Below are 19,805 nucleotides of genomic sequence, written 5' to 3'. Positions count from 1 at the left end.
TCTGTTGTTGTTGGCAGAATTCTAGTCCTCTCTTTTAAACGCCAGTTGCTCTTTTTAAACTACAGCTTTTTTTTTTTTTTTTTTCTGTGCCCAAGGACAGAGGAGTCTGTTCCTGGTCTCTCAGTACTATCTCTCCCCACTTCCCTTGGCAACATTAGGGGTGAGGGTTCCCTTTGTTACTGTCTGTTTCTCTTGCTGTTGTCTTTTGATATTCTATATTTTGTTGGGCAGAAGCTGTTCAGTCAGTCCTCAGTTCTTCAGGAGTAATTGTTCTATCAATAGGTATAATCCTGAGGGAGCTGGACAAACTGGAAGTACAGCTCCTGGCTGGCTCACCAAATATGTAGCCAGGGAGTTAGGGTGCAAGAGCACCTAGCTCCAGGGGACCCAAGAAGACCAGGTTTGTCTACTCACCACTGACAAAATCCAAAGGCAGAGGAACTAGTGGAGATGAAACAAAGAGGGAATTTATTCAGTGAGGCCAACACCAGGAAGATAGCAGACTAACATCAAAGACTGTCTCTAAAGTACCAAAAATACTTCCAGGAATATGTAAAGAAAATGTGGGACAAAGGTGGGTGGGTACATGCAGGTGGTCAGTAAAGGTCAGGTTGGTCATTGTCTTGGAGTTGATGGTGGAGTCTTATTGGCTCAGGGCAGTCCTTATTGCTTGAGGGGTAGTTTCAGTTCCCGGCAGGCGTTGCTTTGCCCTCAGGGTCTTTGGCCTGAATTAAGAGACAAACTGGAAAGAAGAACTTAATCAACTAGAAAGTTAAGGTCAATATGGAGGTAGTTGAAGTCCTCTTTCGCCTAGGAGGAGGTGAGTTCAAGGTCTTCCTATACTACCACCTTGGACTGGAGCTAGAATAGGATCCCTTTGAATGTGGAAAGTTTGGGAGAAATCCAAGAAAGGAGAGAATCAAAGAAGGGAATCTCCTAATTCTGTGTGCAAATTGTCATAAATACCAGTACCTCCCCTGAGCACAAGAATGGCATGGACAGAGAAGGCATAAAAAAGGCTTTCAGATTGGGAAAAAAAAAAGAAAGAAAACTATCTCAACTCTTTTATTTTTTTAATTTTTATTTTAGAAAGAAAGAGTGAGCAAAGAGGGTGAGAGAGAGAGAGAGAGAAAGAGAGAGAGGGAGAGGGAATCTTAAGCAGGCTCCATGCTTAGCACAGAGCCCAACACGGGACATGATCCCATGACCCTGGGATCATGACCTAAGCTGAAACCAAGAGTCAGACACTCAACTGATTGAGCCACCCAGGCACCCTGAAAACTATCTCAACTCTTAAATGATATAATTATCAACATCAAAAGAATCCTAAGGAGTATACATCAATTTTCTAGAACTTATAAATAATTTATAAACACCAGAATACTAGGTCAATATATAAAAATCAGTTTTATTTTTATACATTAGCAATGAACAATTAGAATATGAAAAAATTTTTAAGTACCATTCAAAATCATACCAAAAATTGAAATACTTAGATTTAAATCTAACAAAACGTGTACAGGATCTGTATGCTGAAAGCTACAGAAGGCTGATTGGAGAAATAAAGGAAGATATAAATAAATAGAAAGATATGTCATGTCTATCCATGGAAGCCTCAGAATTGTTAAGATGTCAATTCTCAACTTAATCTATAGATTCAACATAATCCCAATCAAAATTCCAGAATTTTTTGTAAATATCAACAAGCTGATTCTAAAATGTGTATGAAAAGACAAAGGAACTAGAACAGCCAAACAGCTTTGAAAAAGAACAAAGCTGGAGAACTCACTTTACCCCATTTTAAGACTTACTATAAACCTACAGTAATCAAGGCAGTGTGGTATTGAAGAAAGATGGACACATAGGTCAAGGAGACATAGCAGAGAATCCAGAAATTGAGGCTATACACGAGCATAGTCAACCAATTTCTGACAATGACACATAGCCAATCTAACGGTAAAGGGGATATAGTCTTTCATCAAATGTTACTGGAACAATTAAATATTCATAGGCAAAATAAATAAATAAGTAAGCCTTGACCTAAATTCATAACTTGTATAAAAATTAACTCAAATGGATTGTGGATGTAAATGTAAAAGTGTAAAACTATAAAGCTTTTATAAGAAAAAAGGAGGAAATCTTCAGAAAGTAAAGTTAGGCAAACAGTTCTTAGACATGACACGAGAAAGCATGATCCATACATTTTTTTAAAATAGTAGTTTGGGCCTCAACAAAATTAAAAGTCTCTGCTCTGCAAATGACACTGTTAAGAGAATGAAAAGGCAAGGTACAAAATGGGAGAAAATATTCGCAAATCACGTATGCATCAAGAATATATTAAGAATTCTCGAAATGCTAAAAAAACAAACAATCCAAATAGAAAATGGGCAAGAGCTGAACTGGCCCTTCACCAAAGAAAAGGTACAGATGGTAAGTAAGCATGTGAAAGATTGCTTAGTAGCATTAGTCATTACGGAAATGCAAGTCAAACTACAACTTTACACCCACAAGGAAGGATATAATAAAGTAAGACAAATAATAACAAGCAAAGAGGTGGAGAATTTAGAACCCTCATGTATTGCTGGTGGAAATACATTGCTGCTTTGGAAAAGTTTGGCAGGTCTTTAAATAGTTTAACATAGAGCTACCCTATGACCCAGCATTTCCACTCCTAGGTATATACCCAAGAAAAACGAAAACGTATGTCCACGCAAAAACTTGTACACAAATGTTCATAGCAACATTACTCATAATAGCTAAAAAGTAGAAATAAACCACAAATGCGCGTTGCTGGCGAATAGATAAACAAAATGTAGTATATCCATAAAATGGAACATTAGTTGGCAGCAAAAGGAAATAAAGTACTCATATGTGTTACAACATGGAAGAAGTTTGAAATCATAATACTGAGTGAAGAAGCAAGTCACATATTGCATGGTTCTATTGATATGAAACACCTAGAACAGGAAAATCCATAGAAAGAGAAGAAATTAATTGTTTCCTAGGGCTGGGAGGAGGGGTGAATGGGCAGTGACTGCTTAATGGGAACAGGACTACCTCTTAGGTGATAAAATATCTTGGAAGTAGACAGAGGTGATTGTTGCACATGACTGTGAATGTACTAAATGCCACTGAATCTGACACTTTAAAATGGTTAATGGTTAATTTTATGTTATGTAAATTTTACCTTGATTTAAAAAAAAAAAAAAAAAAAACCTGAAATCTAGGGCCAATCATCTTAACTGCGCTCTCATGAGCACTCATAGTTCATTTACACTTTTTGTCTTCTGCTCCACTGGCTCTTACAATTTCCTGACCATGGATTAGCCTATCCACTGATGAAACCCTGGTGGTTCTTTGTCAATCTTTGTGAGACCCTTACCAATACCAGTTGCAGAAGTTGTTTCAAACTTTTACTGCCCTTCTAAGCTGTAACCATACCCTTCCTCCCAGATGGTGTTCATCTTATACATGCAGAGTAAGTAAAACTATCAATCATATGGTACTTAGGGGGAGCTCAATAATCCACTGAGTAGATGAATGAGCACTCTACTCTCCTACATGTCACTACCACCACTAGCAATATCTGTATCCTTTGCTCCCTTTCCTCTTGTTCTAAAAAGGAAGTATTTCTCAATACACCTCCTTCCCAAACTAGCCTGCCTGTCACCTTCCATGCTTCTTAATGCCCCCAGGAGGAGCCCAGATTCCTTATGGGACATTTCCAGCCTCAGTTTCCCTCATCTCCTGTCACAGGGATTGTTCTCCCTACACCCTCACCCATCACTGCCCTTTCTTCTACCTTGACTTGTATACTCAGAGTCAGCCTTTAATACCTACCTCAATGCCCATGAAGTCTTCCCCAATACCTTTAGCTAAATCCCTACCACAGGATTTGACATTGATTGGGAGGTTATTGGTAACAAGCAAAAACCATCAGGAAACTTCAGGAAGACAGACTCAGTGCAATAAGTTACTACATTTTCACTCTCACTCATGAGTGGATGGTGGAGTCTTCCAGAAGCTACACAGACTGAATGGAGATGCAGATATGAGAATCCAGCTATCTTTTATTAAATCAATCATTAAAGAGATTAGCACAAATGTAAAACAATGCTCATCTTCTCACTGATTTCTTTTGGAAAATATTGTTATTTTTCATAAAAATATGTTATTTGTATTAACATATATTGATCTTATTGCTATTTTTAAATGATTTAAATATTTTTGAAATTTTTTGATTTTAATTTCTAATAAGCATCAATACATATGATGCACATAAACAAAAGTTCTTTGGGGTCCTTAACAATTTAGTACAAAGTGGGTTCTGGACCAAAACTATTGAGAACCTCTCTATTCTAGGATTGCTAAGCAGAGCTGTGGGCCTGCATGAAGCTGAGTATTGCATATGTGCAATGGAGCTGGTTACTTGCTTTTCTTCAACAGCGTCTATTGGTTTTGGAACAGGAGGCGGAACAAGGAAAATGTACTTTTGAGTTGATCCACTACTGAGGTTTGGCAGAGTTACTATGGGCAGACTAGGTCAGGCTGTCTTGTTCTTCTAGATAAGGTGGATAAATCCTGTCATCTTAATAAATTATTCCTCACATTTTGCAAGAATTGGGAAGATTAAGAGGTTCCTTAACCCCGAATTTCCTTTCCTTCACAAATCCCTTTTGAATCATTTTAATCTGGTTAATTATGTACTTAGAGCAGTTTTTCCAGCTTCTTATGGTCTAGCTGTTATGTTCAGTGACATAAACAAATACCATCTATTCAATTTCATTGTTTGATCTGTCTCTGAGGATGTACTCTGAGGGGGTTACTTCAAGTAATGGAGTCTGTTAAATTATGTACCCAGTTGCTCTGACTGGATTATAAATTTCCATACAGCGTGGATATTCAATTAAGGATTCCTGAAGGAGATGGGCTGTTGATGATGATTATGACAACAGTGATGTTGATTCATTGATTCATTCAACAAATATGTTTTGAGCATTTAGAATGAGATGACACAGTCTAGACACTGAGGATTCAGCAGCAAACAAAAGGAGTGAAGATCCCTGTGCTCTTAGTGCTTAATAGTCCAGTGGGGGAGACTGACAAAGATAATGGAAATAGAAACTATGGTAGATAATAACAAATGCTAGAGGGAAAAAGGTAAACAAATCTTGGAGACGATATAAGAATCGGGGTTAAGTGTGTGAAATACTAGATAGGGTGACCAGAGAGGGTCTTACTGAAAAGGTGACATTTGAATAAAGACCTCAAGGAAGTGAGGGAACTACATGGTGACAGGAAAGTGATCTAGGCAGAAGGAGCCACAAATTCCCAAAGGCAGGAGAGTAAACTTGTGTACTGATGGGAAGCAAGGAGGCCAGTGTAGCCAGAGAAAAGGAGGAGGAGAAGAAGAAGGAGGAAGAAAAAGGTGGGGGCTAGGGGTTAAGTAGACAAAAGAAGAGGACGAGGGAGAGAAGGATGCCAGCAATAGACAAGGTGCACAAAAATTTGCTCATGCCAGCTCCTCCCCCTCATATTACCTGCTGTAGTTCTTTTTCCTTTTTAATTGAGATACAATTGACAGTCCTTACCCTGTTTTCTACACCTTGCAAAGCTCATTCTTTGCACCTAATGGAAGCAAGAAAATGGAAAACCCTAAATGATCAACAGTAGTGTTTAAATAAGTTATGGCATGCTATGTAACCTTTAAAATTCATAGCCCTGCAGAACATTTATGACTTAGCAAAATGCTTATACAACTAGATGACAAAAGGGATTCAAAGCTATGTAGCTAATTTTGTTTAAATGCATGTACATATACCTCTTCCCAGAGGATTATACCACAGTGTTAGAAGTGCTTACCTCCAAGTGGGGTGGCTCAGTGGGTTAAGCATCTGGCTCTTGATTCTGGTTTAGGTCATGATTTCACAGCTTGTGGGCTCAAGACCCATGTTGGGCTCTGCACTGACAGCATGGAGCCTGCTTATGATTCTCTTTCTCTCTCTCTCTCTCTCTCTCTCTCTCTCGCTCTCTCTCTCTCTGCCCCTCTCTCGCACATGTACGCTCTCTCTGTCAAAAATAAATAAACTTTAAAAAAATGTTTAGAAGTGCTTACCTCCAGGTGTTTGAATTATGAGCATTTTTCTTTTTATTATTTTCTAACTTTTCTGCAATAAACTTATATTGCTATCATAATCAGAAAATAACATTTCAAAATAAATTAAATGATTCAGTCCAGTATCAGCTGAATCAATAAAATGTTTCAACTCATAAATTTATTAGGTACCTTCAAGACATCAAGGGTGGTTTAAAATAGTCCAGTGTTAACCCTGCTAAGGTCTATATTACAATGTGAGTCTGGGGGTACCTGGGTAGCTCAGTTGGCTGAGTGTCCAACTGACACTCAGGTCATGATCTCATAGTCCATGAGTTCAAGCCCCACACCGGGCTCAGTGCTGTCAGCACAAGCCCACTTTGGATCCTCTGTCCCCCTCTCTTTTCCCCTTCTCTGCTTGTGTTCCCTCTCTCTCAAAAAATAAACATTAAAAAAATTTTAATTTTTATTTATTTTTTATTTTCTTAATGTTTATTTATTTTTAAGAGAGAGGCACAGAGCACTAGCAGGGGAGGGGCAGAGAGACAGAGACAGAGTCGCAGAATCCGAAGCAGGCTCCAGGCTATAAGCTGTCAGCACAGAGCCCAACGCAGGGCTCAAACTCATGGATTATGATATCATAACCTGAGCTGAAGTCAGATGCTTAACCGACTGAGCCACCCAGGTGCCCCTAAAAATTTTAAAAAAGAAAAACCAATGTGAATTTATAAGATATTACATTTGTTTGAAAATCATATAATTGGCTTTATACCATATGCTATTTGGTTTAAAATAGACTTAAATGAACAGATTTCTTAGACCCCCATATACTGTAATTAATATATTAACTTCCAAAATATTATCTTAAGTAGGTCTGTCTCCAAGACTGCATCACATTGAAAAAAACAAAACAAAACAAGAACTAGTAGCAAATCAAGACCCATAATGATAAATGACACCGTAAACTTTCATTATTATTATTTTTCACCAAAGAGCTTCTTCCAAAAGATTATATTGTTTGTTAATATAGTTGAATTTCTTTAATTATTTCAGCATATAGATTTGAGGTCATACTGAAATGATAAAGCAAAAACATAATTTTATGTTGTATAACCTTAGGCTTCTAACTTTGCAAAGCTCCAAAAAGAGAACATTACCAACACCATGAATTCTCTCCCTGTCATCACTCCCCATTCCTGCCCCATCTCCCTCCCCAAACGTAATCAATATCCTGACTTTTAACAACATAGATTAAATTTGTCCATGTTTGAATCTTATAAAAATATAATGGAACAATATACATTTATTTAGGTCTGGCTTCTTCCAGTCAACATTATGAGGCTCATCTATGCTGTTTTGCATAGCTATAACTCAGCTATTGGTACTGCCATATTGCATTCTCTTGTGTGAGTATTTAATGATTTAGTTATCCATTTAGTTACTTTTGATCGACATTTGGGTTTTTTCCAGACTGGACCTATTGTAATGAAGGCTGTTATGAACATTTCCACTCCACTGTGCTCAGATTGAAGCACATCTGCTATAGCGTGTTAATGTTTAGTTAGCTTCCTTAGTCTTAAACCCTGGCTGCACATTAGAATCACCCTGGTGCCTGGATGTCAGTTCCACAGAGCATTCTAATTTGAGCTTGGGTTAAGAACCACTAGGGTAGATGTTGAGATCCCCAGACAAAAGGAGGAGAGGAATCCAGTTCAAAGAATTCTGAATGGTTTCCAGAAACAGGACAATAAAATGCAATGTAAAAATTATGTTGTGTCCATATTGACATTGCTTTCCTTTTTTTTTTTCTTTTTACTTCAAGCTCCTAAACAAAAAGACTACATATACTGGCTTTATGATACTATAAATGGCTTCCAGATTATTTTGAAAATTCCCCAAATTCTCAAAGAAAACAACTTTAGACACGCTTTAAAGATATGTGTGCTATGATATGGCACACTTGGGTTGGGGGTTAGGGTATCAAAAATCTAGACAGACACTAGTTTGGTATCCCAGCTTCATAAATATTGAGACTTGAAAAGGCAAGAGTTAATTTTCCATGGTCCAGATCACAGACCAGAATTAAATGAGATCTGCTTAATAGTTATTGTTACAACTGAAAATTTGGTTGGTGCTATTTAATTCCCTGGTTTCTTGAAACTGTTTTTTGGATCCACGCCCAGAAGCTGTCTTGATGAATATATTTCAGAGAATGAAAAACAAAAACAAACAATGTGACTCTAGAATGTACAGCACAGATAGCATTGAAATATCACAAAGCTCTAAAAAATATGTTCTTCAAGTTCAGTTTCCAATATGCATTGATAGGTAGGAGAAAACAGAGGCCATGACATAACTCTTTTGTGATATGTGCAGATATGTGCAGAAACTTAATATTATTTATGTGCCATCAGGTAGTTGCTTTTAGTTTGTAGTGTAAACATTGTTTTAAGGTTGTACCTGACCTAGAATATCTCTTCAGCAGGCTCCCCTCCCACCTGACTTGACCAAGAAACATTTTTAAATTTTGATCATGTGTGAGGATTTATGAAAGTTTCTGGAAGCATAGAAAGACCTCATCCTTGTCTTCAAGAAACTTACAATGTAAGTGGGTAGAAAAGACCCATACTCATACAAAGAAAACTAAGATTTCAAGGTCAAGTTTGATGTGTCAGAAGAAGTCAACTGAGCTGATTGATCCGTAAAGGCTTCTCAGAGGCAGTAGCATAAAGAATCTTAAAGGATGATCAAATTTCTACTTGGCAGGCAGGAAGGAGCATGGCATTGCAGACAAGAGCAAAGGTGCAGGAAAAAAAAAAAGGGCAGATGTTCAGAGAACAATGAGAACAACCCTGTTGGAGTTTGACATTCTTCTAAAGCAGTAGTTATTAAAGATTTGCAATGATGACTAAGACTGGGTAGAAGATGATGTACCTAGACAACCCAACAGTTCCATACTCTTATGTCGAAGGTCTTGTTGCCAGCAAAGAATTGGAGACCATCAACTAGACAATCAAGATGGTAACAACTAGCAATTTGGTAGAAACAAAACAATGAAAAAAGAAAATCCTAAGCAAAATTCTCTAAGTATATAAATTAATACCCAATTAATAAGCAATTGAAATCCATGACCAACTTAAGACCACTCTTATGATGCTCTGTTAGTGGGGCACTGTTTTCAGTTAGTCAAGCAGGAAAGAGAACTCATTGTCAGTCCTTCCCTCCTCAACCTCTTTCCTGTGATCCATACAGCAGCAGGTGCTCTCAGCTCAGCCTCCAACTTACGCCAAGACAGTGGTTTCTCCCACCTTCTGCCTAGTCTCCTTGCTTTCTTTCTTAACCTCCACACTTCCCTTCCCACCCAAATCCCAACTCATTCTTTTCACTGCAGCTAGAATGTCATCTAAAAATCCTGAATCTGAGCAGTTCATTCCTCCACTTAAAATACTTCTATTATCTCCACTGTACACAAAATAACATGTAGACCCTGTAACATGACCACAAGACCTTGGCGGTCCTGCCCTGTCACCCCTCTAATGCCATCTTTCATCATGCTCCTTTTCCTTAGGTGATTGGGACCTTCTCTTCTCCTGGTTTCTCAAAATAGATCACTTTTCCCAGGCTCCACTTGGAATGCAATTTGTTTTTGTTATTTTCCTGACCAGCTCTTGGTATAGGTCAAAGCTTAAATAAAGGACATTTCTCCCCAAGAAGGCTGCTTTGACCAATCCTCTAATCTAAGTTTTGTTCCCTGTGTTATTCCTTCTCATAACCTTTAGTCCTTTATTTCATGGCATTTACCACAATTTGTAATTACACATATAATTTTTGTATTTAAGGTTTGAAACATCATGAAAATATGGAGCATGTATGTTTGGTTATCACTGTGTACTTAAGCCTAACAGCCTCAGACACCTAAGGTGTTCAATATGTATATCCACAATGCATGAAATCGGGGGATTTCAACTACTTCTCTGTGTGCTAGACTACAATATAGATTAAATATAATCTATATTCAATAATGTATATAATCAATAATCTCTACCACCAAATTTTAGTATTCATATATAAAAAAGGGAAGGGTAACATCCTTCAAGCATAGAAGAAAAATTTTGCATTGGTGATAGCTTATATGGTGAAGCTGACACTTTGACCTACAAAAGGCCCCACCCTTGAGATACAGTACATATGCATGTAGTGGGAAATATGAGGAAATCAAAACAAGGATACAGTGTTTATTGAGTGTAATGTGTCAGGCTGTCTTCCACATGTTTTACAGGCATTACCTATGATCTCACACTATCCTGAACTTAGGTATTATACTCCCCATTTACAAATTGGAAAAGTAAACTCTGAGAGATTATTTGCCCATAATCTCAGATCTGGTTGGCAGAAGAAATTGGTAGGGCAAGGTCTTTTTAAAAATCCACAATTATGCCCAGTGTAATCTCTATGAAATTAGAAAAATAGTGTGGAATTTCCACTTCTGTAGATATTTCCCCCTTTGTTTCAAATGGCATTTGCCAATTCTCATCTTATTTTTCTCAAGAACCATAAATGCATTTTGAATAATAAAAAATACCATTCAGGAATTTCTGAACCCAAAGTTTTGGCTGGAGAAACTTTAGGATATTTTTAAAAATCTAATTAAGATAAGTTTATAAATAGTATGTATCTGACCCAAATGATAAAAAATAGCCTTTGACCCACATACTTGGGAAAAGCATGTGGCTCCCTGGTATGTGCCAGCGAATCTGTGGGCTGGGTGAGCAAACATTTAAGCATGAGTAAGAGCAATAATGGTTCCTTTGGAGCTCCTAAATGCATTAGCATGTGCTAAAACCATAAATATTCAAGGAGATGCAGCGCTGGAAAAGACAGAAACCCAAGGTGACCTGGCACGAAGCAGGAGATGGACCGAGAACTTCAAAACTTCTTCAGACTAGGACATTCTGAGAATCCTGGAAAGGAGATAGTCTGCAAAAAAAAACCCAGGAGACCTGCCAGGTAATACTGACTTGAGGAATACAATTAAATTCCTTTCTTTACAAGTCTTAAACCAAAGTTGTAAATACCATAGACTATTTTACAGAGAAATGCTACATTCTTGTTAGATGGAAAGGTCTTCCTATAAGAATTAGGAGAAAGAGAACTACTATATGCAGTTTTATATATTTTGTTTATTCCCTATAACTCTGAAGGTGGAATTATTTCTCACTTGCAAATGAGGAAGCTGTGGTCTAGACAGTTTAATTAATTAACCCATAACCATACAACTTGTAACAGGACTGGGATTTGAACATAAATTTCTTGACTTCAGATAGATACCTCTTTCTCTGGTAGTCAACTGTTGAGCATGGCTAGAGGAAGATTGGTGGATTTATCATCTAATGGGGAAAACTACAGAATCACAAGATTCTGCAGTTAAAAGGTATATAATTTCAGCATTGTGTCATATTTACCTTTACATCCCTTACAGTGCTTAATGCCTCTGTACTCAATGTGTTGGTAGGATGATGGATGGATGGATGGATGGATGGATGGATGGATGGATTCCCTTATTCCTTGGCTGTTCTGATCCCTGTCTTTTCCATATTGAGAGACTATTTCCCAGAGGACAGCAGGCAAGTACCAATAGTATAATATTGTGTCTCTTCCTCTGGGCAAAAGCACAGAGGTAAAAGAGAAAACAATTTGTCACTAATTTTTTTTTTTTTTATTTTATTTTTTTCAACGTTTTTTATTTATTTTTGGGACAGAGAGAGAGACAGAGCATGAACGGGGGAGGGGCAGAGAGAGAGAGGGAGACACAGAATCGGAAACAGGCTCCAGGCTCCGAGCCATCAGCCCAGAGCCTGACGCGGGGCTCGAACTCACGGACCGCGAGATCGTGACCTGGCTGAAGTCGGACGCTTAACCGACTGCGCCACCCAGGCGCCCCTTGTCACTAATTTTTTAAACCACTTTTCTGGTAAGTTAAATACTTGTGTAGATTATCATAGTGGTTTCCATCCTGTGAAGAAAAGGAGCATCTCCATTTAATTTTAGGAGGTGAACTATACCTTTTTTGCAGCTGCTATGGTCCAGTGAATATAGAGAGTACTGCACCTCTTTATGTTAGGGTGTTCCACTTCCCTTTCTGGTCTCCTTTTTGCAAAGTAGTACACCTACCATTAGTCCAAAAGAGCTAGTTTTCCTCTCTCTAACTCAATGCCACAGATTTAATTCTTGCTAAAGTCAGTTTCAAGGTGCCCAACCAATTTTTAAGGTATCTAAAGCAGGCTTCACGTCACCGTTGAGGCTAAAGAACACTTCAATGAGATTCAGGCAGTATCATTTTTTCCTAGTCCTAGCATTGTGTAACACAGAGTGGGTACAAACAATGGGGAGAGGAAAGTAACTGAGTCCATGATTAGAAGAGCCCCATCTTCACAGTGGTCTTGGCTCCCTTGTGGTAAGTGGGGAAGGCATTCTTGTGAACTCTTGTGAACAGGCTGACATCATTAGGCTTGTGCAAACATGTGTCCCACTCTCTCTCTCTCTCTCTCTCTCTTTCAATTTCTCTCTCTGACTTCCACATCTCATTGCCATCCTTATTTCTCCCAGAAGACTTTGTTTCCTTGTTTGATATTTATGTTTGTTTTCTGTAGACTATTCTCCCTTGGCCAAGGAGAGTCTTATTTTACAATCTTTTCCAGGAGGGAGTTTTAAATTCTGTTCAGGAAGTGCTTGAGAATGGTAATAAATCTCATCTCCCAGTCTTTTTTTTTTCTTAAAAGTTTCCAAATATCAATTTGGGATTGTGTAATCAGTCACTCTTGTTAGTTACTAAGTAGAAACTGATATTCACAAGCAGTGTCGTAAATTCATCAAATGGCAAAGCCTGTGGTCAGGAGACATGAAAACTAATCATACCACTCTAAATAGCTCCAGCATCCCAGCTACTGTCTCCTGCTGGCTTCTGAGCAGGAGAAGCATGTGGCCATAGCTAAAGTTGGCAAGAGGGTGGGGGTGGTCAAGGCCTTTTCACCATCACATTCAGGGAAGGAACATGGTGACAAGAGGCAATTCCTTGCCTTAAGGAATATGGGAGAATGTGTGATTTTGAAGAATGTGGGAGACATTCTTTGAAAAGCTAAGTCATTTGTCCAATTCTAGGTGAAGATGGAGAATGGAATGTCTTGTGGAAAACTGAGAGGAATTCACTTTAGAAAATGGGAAAATTATTTAAAGTAGAAAATTACAATACAATTGTGTGTGGGGGCATGTTTCAAGGGGGGCAGGGAGAGAGAGAGAGAGAGAGAGAGAGACTCTAAATTCTCATTAACAACAAATACTCTTCAGAGCACCAAATATGACCTAACTTTAAAGTCAGAAGGAAGCTATTTCCCAATTTGTTCCAAATAGCCAATTATCAGATAGAGCTTTTCTCTAGGTCACCACCTTGGTGGAACAACTGCTACAGATGTGACCCACCTGTTGGGCCCCATCATGGGTGCACAGTCACTCCCAAAAGATAGATTTAAGTCCTAACCCCTGTACCTAGAAATGTGACCATATTTGGAAATAGGAATTTTGCAGACATAATTAAGGATTCTGAGCTGAGGTCATCCTGGATTGAGAGCGGGCCCCAAATCCAGTGACTGGTGTCCTTATAAGAGAAAGGAAAATGTTATTTAACACACAGACATGGGTAAGAAGAACTGTGAAGATGGAGACCAACACTGGAGTTAGGCCAGAAGCCAAAGAATGCTGAGGGTTGCCGGGAGCCACCAGAACCTGGAGGAGAGGTGTGGAACAGATACTTCCTCAGAGCCTTCAGAAAGAATGGCCCCTGCTGACACTTTTGGGGGTCTGGCCTCTAGAACTGTAAGAGAATAAATGTCTATTGTTTTAAGCCACCCAGTTTGTGTTCATTGGTGGCAGCAGCCCCAGGAAACTAACGCAGGCCCCAAACCTCAGGTCTGAGCATAGAACAGAATAAGAAATGATGTACGGAAAATACTATGTTGAGCTACTGCAGGAACCTGTTTTACCAGGATTTATATGATACTTAACTATGAATAATTTCTATATTAGACAGAAGGATAGGTCTAAATTCTAGCAATCTGGTCTGAAATCTCTATGACATTAAAGCAAGAGGCCAGAGGATGAATTCGGAATCCCTGAGTAGGTCCATTAGGGTTTTATTTGCAGGAAAGCCCTATAAGGCTCATGCAGACAGTGGTTGGATCCGTGGCACTGGTAGTCATCCTGCAGGGTGAATGCTTCAAGTGGGTGGAGACTGGGGGTCACTCCTTCACTTCCAGGACTATATCCAGGCTGGGGAAAGTACTTACACTAGAAGAGGAGGAGGGAGAAAGGGAGACCAGGCTTAGGCTGGAAAGGGGGACAATGTGGGAATGTAGCCCAGGTTTGCACCTTCTACTTTATTTTCTGGCCCTTCTCCTTGTGTCAGGTAGAGAGGGGGCAGAAGTAGACTGAATACAAGTCAAATGATTGGTTCGGAACCAGTGCAAGTGAGGCTATGAATGTAAGTTTCCGTTGGGGACTGATGGGCAGTGGGAGAGGGTGATTACCTCTCATGGCTTGATGGCTATCAGAACAGAGAAAGAAGTAGCCACCCACCAATGATGGCAGGGGTGGCCATTTTGAACATTAGTTCAGCAACAGAGGCATCCACGTCTAGAAGAAATATCACAACAGTGACCAGGAAAAAGCAGGGGCAAGAACAATGGTGTAAGTCACTTCGGAAAACTCTATGGAACCCTCAACTAAAAGAGACATTAGCTGCTTTTAGCTAATGAAAGCTGGAGCAAAAGGCCACAGTGAGCTCTCACCTCATACCCATTAGGATGTCTACTATAAACATACACAGACAGACACACAAAACAAAAAAGCAACCCCAAAAAACAAAGTAACAAGTGTTGGTGAGGATGTGGAGAAATTGGAACTCTTGTACAGTATTGGTGACATGTAAAATGATTCAGCCACCGTGGAAAACAGTATAGCACTTCCTCAAAAAATTAAGAATAGAATTACCATATAATCCAGCAACTGTACTTTTGGGTCTACACCCCAAGCGATGGAAAGCAGGGTTTCGAAGAGATATTTGTACACCTATGTTTATAGCAGCATTATTCACGATGACTGAAAGGCAGAAGCAACGCAAGTGTCCATTGCAAGATGTGAATGTATAAACAAATGTGATATATACATACCATGGAATATTATTAAGCCACGAAAAGGAAGGGAATTCTCACATATACTATAATGTGCATCAACCTTGAGGGCATTCTGCTAAATGAAGCAAGCTAGTCACAAAAAGATAAATATTTTATAGTTCTAGTCATTTGAGGTACATAGAATGGTCAAGTTCACAGAGACAGAAAGCAGAATGGTGCTTGCGAGGACCTGGGAAGAGTACAGAATGAGGAATTATAATTGAATGGGTACAGAGTCAGTTTTACAAGATGGAAAGAGTTCTGGGGATGGATGGTGATGACAGGTGCACAACAATGTAAACATACTTAATACCACTGAACTGCATGTTTAAAATCACTAAGACAGTAAATACAATATGTTGTCCGTATTTGACTACAATTAAAACAAAAGAAAAGCCATTACTTCCTTCCCACTTCTACCCTGAACGCCTACACACACTTCACAACCTTATCTCCACATCCCCTAGCCCATGTAAGGCTAGGATGACCTGAAGAAACACAGTTCACATTCCATGCTGCTGAGCGAAGCCTGAGGATATCTGTTCCTGTATGACTAAATCTATAAAATAAATTGCCCTTTAATGTTAGGGCCAGATGGGTATCATAAGCCATCTGGAAAATAAAAAACCTGGAACTCAATTTGACTCCCTGTCTCCTTTGTACCTATCACCTCTTGGCCAGGTCTTATTCTTTCTGTCTCCCTGGTATGTTTTAGATCTATCCCTTCCTCTCTATTCATGACTCTAGTTCAAGTCTTCCAGTTGTGTTTGCAACAGCCTCCTTATTCATCTCGCTGCCTCTAGTCTCACTCCTCCTAGACTCTTTCCCAGGGTTGCCAGAGGGATCCTACAAAATAGCAAGTCTGAGCATGTCCCCGCTCTGAGAATCTTCTAGCAGTTGTCAGATGGATCCAGGATGTGCTTCCCAAGGTTTGAAAGGTTGAGAGGTTCTCCCCACTCAGCCCCATTCTTGGGACCAACCTTGCTTCCTACCTTCTGCCAATTCCCAGTTCCTGACACTATCTTCCAAATGTTGCCCTCCAGCAATATTAATAATCTTCTGAACATGCTATCTCATGTCTATGTTTTTTCGCATGTTTTCCCTGGGTCTGAAAATACCCCTCTGACTTGCCAACCTGACAGACTCTAGTTAGCTTTCTAAACTGAGCTAAGACCAGAGACTTCTCTTATCTCTCCATTACACCTCCATCCCACCCTGAATAAATTTAACCTCTCCTCCCTCACCAGTACCTCTTTCATTTAAACATAATTCTATCTACATGTCACATGGCTTGAGAATTCTTACTTTTTTTATATGCTTCACTTCCCTACAGAACTAAGGTTTCTAAAGACTACTGCATACTCAGTATATGATAAATGTTTGCTAAATGAAATCTGTTAAAGAGTTCAGCCCATTAAATTATCACAATAAGATTTCAGACATAATTATAAAATTAGATCACAATTTTATTATAATTAGTGACCATAAATATTACTTTATTAAAATTAAGTGACCATAATTATAGAATTTCTTGTCAATCAAGGAATTTTTACATTTCAAGGAATTCCAGACCCCACCTAATCCTGTTTCTCAGCAAATTATATTGAAATATCAGGATTTGGGGCCTGGGCATCAGTATTTTTTAAAGCTCTCTAACTGGAGGAAAAGACTTCAAAACCACTGGTAGCCATATTTAAAAAACTCTGACCTGATGTATTCACCTATGAGTGGGCAGTAACTTCCTACATCCATCCCAGGAAGACAGACATCTCATTACTTTTTAGTTTATTTTTTTAACCTCTGGGGACACAATGCTAGAATCTCCCTCGCCCTATAAAATAGCATTCCTCTTTAAAATAAATAAATAAAATCAGGAGTTAAAAGAAACTGGTAGCTATCAGACTTTCTCAAATAAGAGATTGTTTTTATAATTTTAAAACAGTTCTGAAGTCCTTTTCTGAGCATCTGATCTTTTTATCCCCCGTGTGGAATGATGTTTTCTTGATTTGCTATCTGTTTGAAAAATAGTTTCAGCATTAGTTTCCTAAGAAGTGTGGGGTCATGACAGAATGAGCTGGCTAGCAGAGTTTATTTTTAGCTTCATGATTCTGATCCAAGCTCAGAAGCTAGTGGTAACACTCAAGTTCTTTTTCCTGACCTGACACTTTCTATGCTTGTGGGCAAATCATCCTTTGCAGGGAACATCCCACCTCTGAAATGATTGCTTGGCTGCAAATATTTCTTAGTTCCCAAGCCAAAGTGAAGCCTTTAACACCCCTAGATACAAAACTCTGAGAGGTCCTTTCAGCACTGTTGTGGTCTGTATAATGAACAAGGGCATCTGTAGGAGGCCATCTGGAAGGAACAATGATTAGGAAGATTCCCTTGGGAATGTTCTGAATCTGAAAAACTGCATGTAAATCCTAAATTCTGTCATTAATTTAAGAAAATATCACCTTTTTCCTACAAACTTAAATCATGTTTATTTAAAATTTCAGGCCCAAACTGGAATTCATCTGTCTTATACAATCATCTAAAAAACACGTGCCTGTAACAGAGCAGAAGCAAAGAGTATTCTCTGACTTCCCATTTGCCCTAAGATGCACCCTCACCCCTTTCTGGATGATCTTTCTTATATCCATCCTTTCCTCCATTTCTCCATTGCCCCCCCCCAACTGCCCCCAAATGTTATCTCCATCTCTCTACTGTTTCCTTCTCTTTGGCATGACCAGGACTCACCCTCCCAGCTACAGTAACAAGCTTAACTAGTTCTCTTTCTTGCTTTCTATGGCTGCTGTGCCAAATTAACCACAAACTTAGTGACTTCAAACCATACAGAGTTATTCTCTTATGGATTTAGGGGGTCAGAAGTCCAAAATGACTTTTTTTGAGTCTAACGTCAAGGTGTGGGTATAGCTGTGTTTCTTCTGGAAGCTCCACAGAGAATCTATTTCTTTTTCACTTCTACCTTCTGAAAGCTGCTAGCATTCTGTGGCTCATTGTCCCTTCTCCTTCTTCAAAGTTCATCATTCCTGTGTCTGCTTCTGTCATTCCACCTTCTTCTGCCTTTGACTCTCCTGTCTCCCTCTTATGAAGACCCTTGTGATTATATCGGGCACACCCAGATAATCAAGCATAATCTCCACATGTCAAAATTCTTAGCTTAATTAGATCAGCAAAGTCCTTTTTGACATATAAAACAAGACATTCACATTATTTTAGAGATTAGGATGTGAATGCCTGTGGCAGAAGGAGCATTAATCTGTCTACTTCATGCCCTAAAGCTTTCTAGCCAAGTACCATTTTTGATTACTTTCTCCGTTCACTGCTAAAACGGATGGAGTTGAATTGTACCCCTCACCCCTGCCAAATTCATGTCCACCTATGACCTGAGAATGTGACCTCTTTTGGAAATAGGGTCTTTGCAGATGTAATCAGTTCAAATAAGATGAAATCATACTACATGGGAGTGTGTCCTAAATCCAATATGAGTGACATCCTTATAAAAAGAGAAGATTTGGACACAGTGACAAAGGTAAGAAGGTAGATAATGTGACAATGAAGGTAGATACAGGAATGGTGAAGCTACAAGCCAAGGAATACTGAGGATTACTGGCAACTACCAGAAGCTAGAAAGAGCCAAAATGGGATTCTTTTCTAGAGGTTTCAGAGGAAGCATGGCCCTCCCAACAGCTTGATTTCAGACTTTTGGTCTCCAGAAGTGGGGGTGAATAAATTTCTGTTGTTTCAAACCTCCAGTTTGTGGCACTTTGTTACAGTGGCTCTAAGAAACTCACACAGATGGGTTGAAAAAGAGGCACCCTATTTTTTTCACGTGCCAAGCTGACATGTCAGCTGACCAATCCTTAAACACTTTCATTGTCCCATTTAAATGTACAAGGACCTTTGTAGATGATTGGCTCTGTGCCAGGGGCCTCTTCACTTGAGGACCACCGACTGTTTTCTAGCACACAGGGAGTTAAAAGCATCTAGGTCAGGGGTCAGCAAAGAATTTCTGTAAAGGGACAGATAGTAAATATTTTAGGCTTTGTATACCAAGAAGCAAAATCAAGAATGTTACATAGACACTTGTATTTAAGAAAGAAATTCCCACACTTTTTTTACTGACAAAATTCAAAACATAATCATAATAATTTGGTTCATTTTTTGTAATAAGTCTATAATGTAATTTTTTGCATAGGTCTATAACAAGAAGAAAAAAAATCCTTTTGGGGTGATAACATTTCACTTAATTGGGGCTCAAATGTAATTAGCGCATCATCATTGCTAATGCTCAGCTGTTAATATGGGCCTGTAATGAGATTTTACCTCACTGAGTATTTCAATTCAAAAATGAATATCACATCTTTGGAAATGTCTTTTCACACAGGAAAGTACTGCCAAATACTGATATCAATTCATGAGCATATAATTTTAATTGAGCATATTGATTGCTTGGAAGGCATTTATAGAGTTCTATTAAATTT

The 19,805-nt window shown here is 38.8% G+C and overlaps 1 long non-coding RNA gene across 1 annotated transcript in view; it reads right to left on the bottom strand.

Annotated features, from left to right (window-relative positions):
* Window positions 1-452: 452 nt before the first annotated feature.
* LOC122206312 overlaps window positions 453-19,805 on the bottom strand; it is a 43,219-nt gene continuing 23,866 nt past the window's right edge. Inside the window, exon 3 of the long non-coding RNA XR_006196411.1 lies at window positions 453-742. This is a non-coding gene — a long non-coding RNA (uncharacterized LOC122206312). The remainder of the gene's footprint in view (window positions 743-19,805) is intronic.

This window comes from Panthera leo, chromosome A2, assembly GCF_018350215.1.
Source record: "Panthera leo isolate Ple1 chromosome A2, P.leo_Ple1_pat1.1, whole genome shotgun sequence".
Classification (NCBI taxonomy): Eukaryota; Metazoa; Chordata; class Mammalia; order Carnivora; family Felidae; genus Panthera; species Panthera leo.
This window is presented reverse-complemented; position numbering and strand designations above follow the sequence as displayed.